We start from the raw sequence: 8,640 nt of genomic DNA on the forward strand, positions 1-8,640 counted from the left end.
ATGGATGTACTCCCAGTTGCTTGCTGCATCCACATGCTTGAAGTGAGAACAATTGTTGGGCCAACATTGAATAACTTCCCTACAAATGAGTCCAAGGAAGCCCTCTTTGTGCATGTCACCCCAGAAGAGGAACTTTTTTCTAGCCTTTGAGCCCTCCAAGGAAAAGATCTTGAAAAGTCTGTGAATCTAATTACCAACTGAGCATTGCCTTCATCACGGTGAATGAGTTCTGTGAAAGATTATCTTACTATCACATGAAAACTGTGCTAACACTTTACTTTCTGTACTTCCTACACTGGAGTGAAAATTTGCCTACATCTGTGATTATGCCTTCAGCAAACACTAATATTTCACTCCTCACTTGGGGGCAGTCCTGGTTGACTCTTGGTTGAGAAAGTTCAGGACAATTATCTTTCTCTCTTTAATGTATGTGCTGGGTCACTTGATAAAAGTTTATGGGTACAGTGCCAGTCATTCGGGTGATATGTAATGTATATGGTTCTATCCATGTTTGGTCTTTTGCTGATAGCAGCCTTTGGTAGACAACAGTTAGAAGAATAACATATAAAAGAATGAAACAAATTCAACTTTTTCTATCTGGCCATCAATGCAGGGAGTTTGATCTTCATATTTTTACACCCATGCTAACAGGTGATTTACAGAAAGACTGTTATGCATTGGCCTTTGGAGTCCTGGGAATGCTAATCGTGTTAGTTCTTGTTCTGTTTGTTCTTGGAGGTAAGAGGTAAACAAAAATCTCCTCCTGAAGAAAACAGTGATTAAAGTCCCCAAATGTATCTGGATTTCTATTTCAAAATGCCTGAAGGACAATTATAGTGAAATTCCAAAGAGAGAACACTGGCTAGACTAGGCAGAAGAAAAGTATCAAGAACAACACATCTTAGAAATGAAGACACAGCCCTTGTGCTCTTCCTTTATATTCCAGTACCAATGTTCTGGGCTCTTTATGGTCAGCAGGGCTTTCATTATACTCTTTATGCAACTAGGATGAACGATAATATGGGATATCTTGTGCTCCTCTTCAACAGATACAGGTGCTGAATCTCCTTCTGGTGCTTTTGTTCATCTCCCTATTACCCCTATTAAACTTCCAACTCTACCCTCTAGTCATTATGTGTGAATGAATTTAACAACTATTAGGAAAATGGCAATTGATATGATACATACATCCCTGTAATTTATAATTATAACTACTGTTGACATCAAGATAATTGAACTGAGTCCTCATTAGCCAGCAGCCAAAGAGATTTACCTGCGGATTGTGAATCTAACAGATGATGAAGTGAAAATGGCATTGCTTGATTATCAGAACATCTCTCTGTTTCCAGAGCCCATCAAGCCCTTTCTTATTACAATGGACTATTCCCAAATGCTCCTGATCACAGAGAAGCAGAGATTTCACTTCCAGCTGCATTATCACAGCATGTCATCAGTAAGCACATCCTAGAAGAGAGGAACAAATATAGATTGTTCATACCTGTATATCATAATGGGATCTCTGGAAGCCTGAAGAAAGACATGGTAACTTCAACAGTCAATGGGCTGACATCTGCAGTGTTTATTAACACCTTGGATAAAGATGTTAACCTCACTTCAAGTAGATCTGGGGTTACTGGAATTTGGTGCAACATACCTATTTATTATTATTGTTTTGATCAGGGTCTCCAGACATGACAAAAGATATTTCACCTAATTAAATATCCATTGCATGGCCATAGCTTTATTACATAATAGTTACTGCATTCGGAGCTATATTCTCTGTCACAGGGCTTGTGTTTAATTCTCAGGTCCCCATTAGCATGAAATCATTGCATAAGCAGCCTGGCTCTTCATAGTAGCCTTGAGGAATATCAGTATACATATTATTGCATAGACAAGTGGACTGAATTTACCTTGTTTTCCTGTCTTCTGCTTATTGTTTGTCTCATCTTTCCCATTATGGGCTACTACTACATTTCTGTGAAAGCAGAAGGCACTTATAGTTTGGAGATATAATGCCTTCCAACATCAAGGAGAAACTCAAGAAACCTATGACCAAGAAGACAAAACTCTTATTATTACTTTATGTCTATTCCATGGCCTTTTTTTTTACCTGCCCAATTTAGTCTTATTCAATTTTGATCCTGTCCCTAGCCTACATCCATCACTGAATGCCCTTCATCCCACTGGGCTGGACCAAAGAAATAGCACTTATTTTATCAGTGACCCTGACCTGCTGGGTCTTTCATGCTCTTCTTCTTCAGGCATCAGCTCAGAAATAGGAACCTTTGCACACTTGCACTCCATACTTTAGCACCATCACCTATTCATGGAGAATAGTATTTCATACATTATTTTGGTGAAACTGGGACAAGAGGTTACTACTTGTTCACCTATAAGAATATGAAGAACACAATTTAGCCTCTGTGTATTTGGTTCTCTTGTCTAGGACTTTGTTATTTAGTTTTGTTATGTGTAGAAACTGATTTTTGTCAATGCAATTGGATGTTTGAGTCTAAGTAAACTGATTTATACTAAAAACAACAATATATTGAGGTATTGTAGATTTTAATCTATTCTATTATCTGCTTCTGTTTCATGGGAGAAGTTATCTCATTCACATTCACAATTACAAATTGTTATTTCCCTCCATGTTATCATTCCCCTGTTTCTACTTTTCCCCCTCCCCTTACTTCTCTTCACTACTGTTTTGTTTTTGACAGCAGAACTTCTTCAAATTGCTCTCTTTTATTGATCCATATCCTTTTTCATTCCCTTTCTCCTTTTGGGTCTTTTAATTTCCCCACTTTTGTCATCCTCTTTGCTTTTGTTTCCCCTTCCACCCATTTCCTGTAGGGTAGAAAAAATTTAAAATTTTCCAAACCCATTTGGGCATTTATATTATGTCTTCTTTAAGCCAAATATGTTGAGTAGCATTTACTCAGTGCTCACATCTGCACATCCTTGTTTCTTTCCCTCTTCTATATTGTCCTTTGTCTCTTCATGTAATTTTATTTATTCTCTAATGCTTGTACCCAATGTCTTAATTGTATTGTAGCTGTTTTGTATCCATTCCATCAAAGTGCAATACTCTTAAATGTCTTCATAGAAGTACTCTTCTCAAGAACCATAGGATCCTTATACTATAATATATTTTTTTCTTAAACATACTTTTTTAAGGATAATTCCTCTAATTTTACCAATATAAATACAACCTTAAGAACTAAGAGTTTGATCACATTAGAGTCACTTTATACCCATGCACCCAAAGTATGCTCCTTTCGATCTTCCTAAGACATATACTCAGGAGTTACAAATATGATCTTTCTGTTTAGGGAGCGACAGTTTAGTTTGATTCACTAAAATTATTACCCTTCCATTTACCTTTTTTACACATCTTGATTCTAGTATTTGAAGATCAAACTTTTTGTTCAGTTCTGCTGTCTTATCAAGTAAGTTTAAAAGTCTACTATTTGATTGAAAATCCATCTTTTCAAAATATGCTGAATTTTGAAAGAAAGTTATTCTTGGTTGAACTCTAAGGTCCATTATCCTTATATCATTTTCCAAGTCCTCTAATACTTTGACAATGAAGATGATAAGTCCTTTGTAATCCTGATTATGGTACACTGATATCTAAATTGCTTCTTTTTGACGACTTGCAAGAGTTTTCTCCTTTAGCTGAGAATTCTGAAATTTGGTTATAATATTCCTGAGATTTTATATTTTGGGATCCCTTTCTGGGGTTTATCGATAGATTCTTTCAGGAATTATTTTTATCTTCTTATTCTAGGATATTAGGATACTTTTCCATGATAATTTCCTGCAATTTAGGGTCCAGACTATTTCTTATTGTAACATTTAAGCAGATCAAGAATTCATAAATTCTCTTTTCTAAGTAAGTCAATTGTCCTAAGAGGTACTTCAAATTTTCTTCCATTTTTCTGTCTTTTAGTATTATTTGATGTAATATTGGTGTCTCAGAGTCATTAGTTTCTATTTGTAAAAATCTAGTTTTGGGGGTATAATTTTCTTAAATTAAGTTGTTTCCTTTTCTGGTTGTTTGCTTTTATTTTCAGAAGTGTTAATTCCCTTTTTCAATTAGTCAATTTTATTTTTCAATGGGTCAATTTTATTTTTAAAATAATTGTTTTCTGGACTTTCAGCCAAGGTGTTGGAGAAAAAGCAGGTACTGTTTGAAGCTCTCCTAGCTTTCCATCATAACTAACATGAACTCAGATCCACAGAACTCAGAGAAAAACCAAGGACAATGTCATTCAGCAAGGTCTGTGACAGAGGCAAACCAAGAGCAGAGAGAAGAGACCCAGCAAAGGGGTGTTGGGGTGAGGCCAGGGGAATGTGCTGAGCACAGTGGATTAAGGGGTTGCTGTGTGAGTGGTAGGTAGGAGAATTCCAGCATGGCAACCCAGACATCTAACTGATTAGCTTGGCTGGTTTGGAAGACCCAGGTTAAGAACCCTGTATTTCCCTAGTCCTAAGGCTAAGGTCTGGATGGCAGATAACCCCCAGCACCATCACAGAAAATCCACAAAAAAGCTTCAGACATTAGTTACACGCTGGACCACTGAGTGACCCCCCTGCCCCGAGTGGGCAAGGCTTCTATGATTTTCAACATCAAAGATCTGTGAGCCAGCCTCTCCCCCAACATAAGGCCTAGGGAAAGGGTCCAATATGACCAAAGGCCAGAGTAAAAAAGGGTCCATTGAATGTTACCTTGAAGAAAAGGATCCTAACTCATAGAGGACTAGAGCTTCTGAGGAGGCTGTAAATTGGTCTCCAGTCCAGAAAGACTTCTTAGAAGAGGTCAGGAAGGAGTTTAAAAAATCAAATGGAAGGTCAGCTAGGTGGCACAGTGGATAGAGCATTCACTCTGGAGTTGGGAGTACCTGAGTTCAAATCCAGCCTCAGACACTTAGCAATTACCTAGCTTTGTGGCCTTGGGCAAGTCACTTAACCCCATTTGCCTTGAAAAAAAACCTTAAAAAATGAAAAATAAATAGAAGAAAACATAAAATATCTCATAGGCAAAACAGTAGACCTAGAAAATAGATCCAGTAGAGGTAATTTAAGGATCATTGGACTTACAGAACACCTTGAAGAAAAAAAGGCCTCCATACTTCAAGACATAGTGAGAATTGCTCTGATTATCTTGGAGGAAGAGGGCAAGATAGTCATTGAAAGAATTAATCGATCCCCTCCTGAAAGGGATCACAAAATGAAAACAGCAAGGAATATTGTGACCAAACACCAGACCAACTATCAGATCAAGGATAAAATTGAGCAAATGACCTGAAATAAACAATGTAAATACCAAGGAGGCACAGTCAGGATTACCCATGGCCTTTTTGCATCAATATTAATGGATCAATAGGCCTGGAATATGATATTCTGAAGAGAAAGGGAGTTTGGAATGCAGTCAAGAATTTATTATCCAACAAAACTTAGTCTTCTCTCCCAAGAGAAAAGATGGACACTTAACAAAATAGGAGAATTTCTACTTTTCCAGATGAAAGGAGCAGCAATAAATAGAAAATTTGGTCTTCAAGTAAGTAGGATATGCGAGAGATACATAAGAAGGTAAAAAGATGAAAAGAAAAAAAACTGTTATACAATAAGATGCAACTTGCTACACTGCCACCTGAGAGAAAGATTCTCATAACTCTTGAGAATTGTAACTATTTTACAGGGAATATACTAATACAGAAGTAATGGATTTTGATGAAATGATTTAAAAATAATAAAAAATAAAAAGGAGGACAGCAACTAGACAGGGGGAAGGAGGTGGTTGAATGTGGTAAATCACATCACATGAAGAGGTGCAAAGGAACTATTACAATAAAGGGGAAGAAGGGAAGAGGTGAAAACCACCTGAATATTAGCTCTCATGAGTTTTTTTTAGCTCAAAGAGAAATTCTCTCTCTCTCTCTCTCTCTCTCTCTCTCTCTCTCTCTCTCTCTCACACACACACACACACACACACACACACACACACACACACATTTGAGTTCAGAAACTTATCTAACCTGTCAAGTATTAAGAAGGGAAAGGGAGTGTCAGGAAAAGAGAAAATGACAGAAGAAAGGGAAGGACAAAGGGGCAAATGGAAAGGGGAGGAGGGTTGGTATTAGGTGGCAAGCACATTGAAGCAGGTGATATTCAACAGGAAAATACTGTAAAAGAGGGTAAGGTGAAAAAAGGGGGGAAATACAAATCAAGAGAAGATAGCATGGAGGGCAATAAAGAGTTAGTAATTATAATTTTTAATGTGAATAGGATGAATTCACCCATAAAACATAAGTGGAAAGCAAAGTGGATTAAAACCAGAATCTCACAATATACTGCTTACAAGAAATATGTTTGAATCAGAGAGAGTTAGATAAAGAGAAAAGATGAAAGACTGGAGCAGTATATATTGTTTCAACTGAAGTACTAAAAGGCAGGGGTAGCAATCCTTAACTCAGACAAAGTAGCTGCAAAGTAATTTTCATCAAAAGAGATAAGTAAGAAAACTATACCATCCTAAAAGGTATCATAGACAATTAAGTAATTTCAATCCCAAGTAAGTTTGCACAAGAGATATAGCATCCAAATTCTTAGAGGAGAAGCTGAATAAGTTACAGGAAGACATGAACAGCAAAACTCTACTAGTGGGAGACTCCTCAAATGCCTTCTCTCAGAATTAGATAAATATAACCATAAAATAAACCAGAAGGAAGTTAAGTAGCTAAATATAATACTAGAAAACTTAGACATACTAGACCTTTGGAGAGAAGTGAAAGGATATAGAAAGTAATCTACCTTTTTTGCTACTGTACATGGCACCAACACAAAAATTGACCATGTACTCAGGCATCAAAACCTCTTAATCAAATGCAAAAAGGCAGAAATATTGAATACACCCTTTTCAAACCAAATCACAAAAAAATCATGTGCAATAAGGTGTCATGGAGAGATAGATGTGAAAATAATTGGAAACAAATTAGAAACTAAATAACCTCATTTTAAAGATTGAGTGGATCAAACAACAAATCACAGAAATAATTAATGATTTCAACCAAGACAATGATGTCTTTCAAAAGATCTTTTTGGATTTGAGAACAATTAATCAATCCCTTTGAGGTTTCACATGTAAGTATTTTGTCACCACTTTCCTGTTCCGCAATTGTGTTTTTATTATCCTTATTAGAATAGTAAGTGTCAATAGACATTATATAATTTTAAAACCTATATATCAGAAACACTGGCTACAAAAATTATTTACTATTTTTTCTGCTATCCTTCTAAACTTGATTGCATTGGTTTTGTTTATGCAAAAGTTTTTTTAATTAATTGTAATCAAAATGATCTATTTAGCATTTTATCATCTCATTCTTTTGTTTCATCATAAATTTTTCTTCATATATCACATATATGTATATGTGTGTATATGTATATATATGTATATATATGCATATATATGTATAATTTATTCTTTACTCTCCTTATTGAATCTTTATATTACCCAACATGTCTAAACCATATTGTAAGTTTGTCCTTATCTTGGAAAAGTGTGTGAAATGTTCATTTATGCCTTGTCTCTATAGTTTTTCCAGCAGTTTTCTCAAATTGTAATTTCTTATCCCAGAAAGTGAAGGTCTTTGGTTATAGGGGTTTACTATAGTAGATTACTATAATCACTTACTGCTATTTATATATGCTATTTTGTACCTGACCTGTTCTATTGATCCTCCAGTCAATTTCATAGCTAATAACAAATAATTTTTATGATTGATGCAGTCTTAGATCTGGTGTGACTTGGCCACCTTCCTTTGGAATTTTTTAATTAAATATTTTAAAAGAATATTAAGTCTTCTTTAATTGATCTTTTTCTCTGGAATGTTGTTAAGTGCTTAATTTACTTTTCTGTTAATCTAGACATTTTATATTTTTTGTAATTGTTCATCCATTGAACACCTAAACAGAAATATTGTGCAATGATCAATTTTGATAGACTTAGCTCTTATCAGAATAGCAATGATCAAAGACATTGCTAAAAGTCCTGGTATGGGAAATGCCATCCATATCCAGATAAAGATGAAGGGAATTTGGATTTAAATTAAAACATTATTTTCATTTTTAAAATTATTTTTTACTTTTTTCCTTCTCGTGGTTTTTCCCTTTTTGTTCTGATTCTTCCTTCACAGAGTAACTATTATGGAAAAATATGTCATATGAAAGCAAATGTAAGAAAATAGTGAATTTCTCTGGGCTACCAATTTTTGACTTGATCTTCCATAAACTGTCATGACTGACAGTATCAAAGGTCTTGCTCAGATTGACGACAAATGTGTACATACCTCTGTTCAGTTCTAAGCATTTTTTTCCTGAGAATGTTAGACAACAAATACCATGTCAATCATATTTTGCTATTAAGAAATTCACATGAAGTGGTGTAGTTGAAGTTTCAACCTATTTAAAAGAACTCTGACATGAATCTTCCCAGTTGTAGCTATGAGAGAATCCTTTGTCTGGTTGTTACAAAATAACATACTTTGTAATTATAATAAAAGATGGTGGGACTTCTGGCCAAGAGGGCAGGGAGAAGGCAGGCACTGTGTTAAATGATCCTAGTTACCCTCA

The 8,640-nt window shown here is 35.4% G+C and overlaps 1 pseudogene; it reads left to right on the forward strand.

Annotated features, from left to right (window-relative positions):
• Positions 1 to 1,695, forward strand: LOC141499175 (solute carrier family 15 member 2 pseudogene; annotated as a pseudogene).
• Positions 1,696 to 8,640: the final 6,945 nt, after the last annotated feature.

The sequence above is a fragment of the Macrotis lagotis genome, chromosome X, assembly GCF_037893015.1.
Source record: "Macrotis lagotis isolate mMagLag1 chromosome X, bilby.v1.9.chrom.fasta, whole genome shotgun sequence".
NCBI classification, from domain to species: domain Eukaryota; kingdom Metazoa; phylum Chordata; class Mammalia; order Peramelemorphia; family Peramelidae; genus Macrotis; species Macrotis lagotis.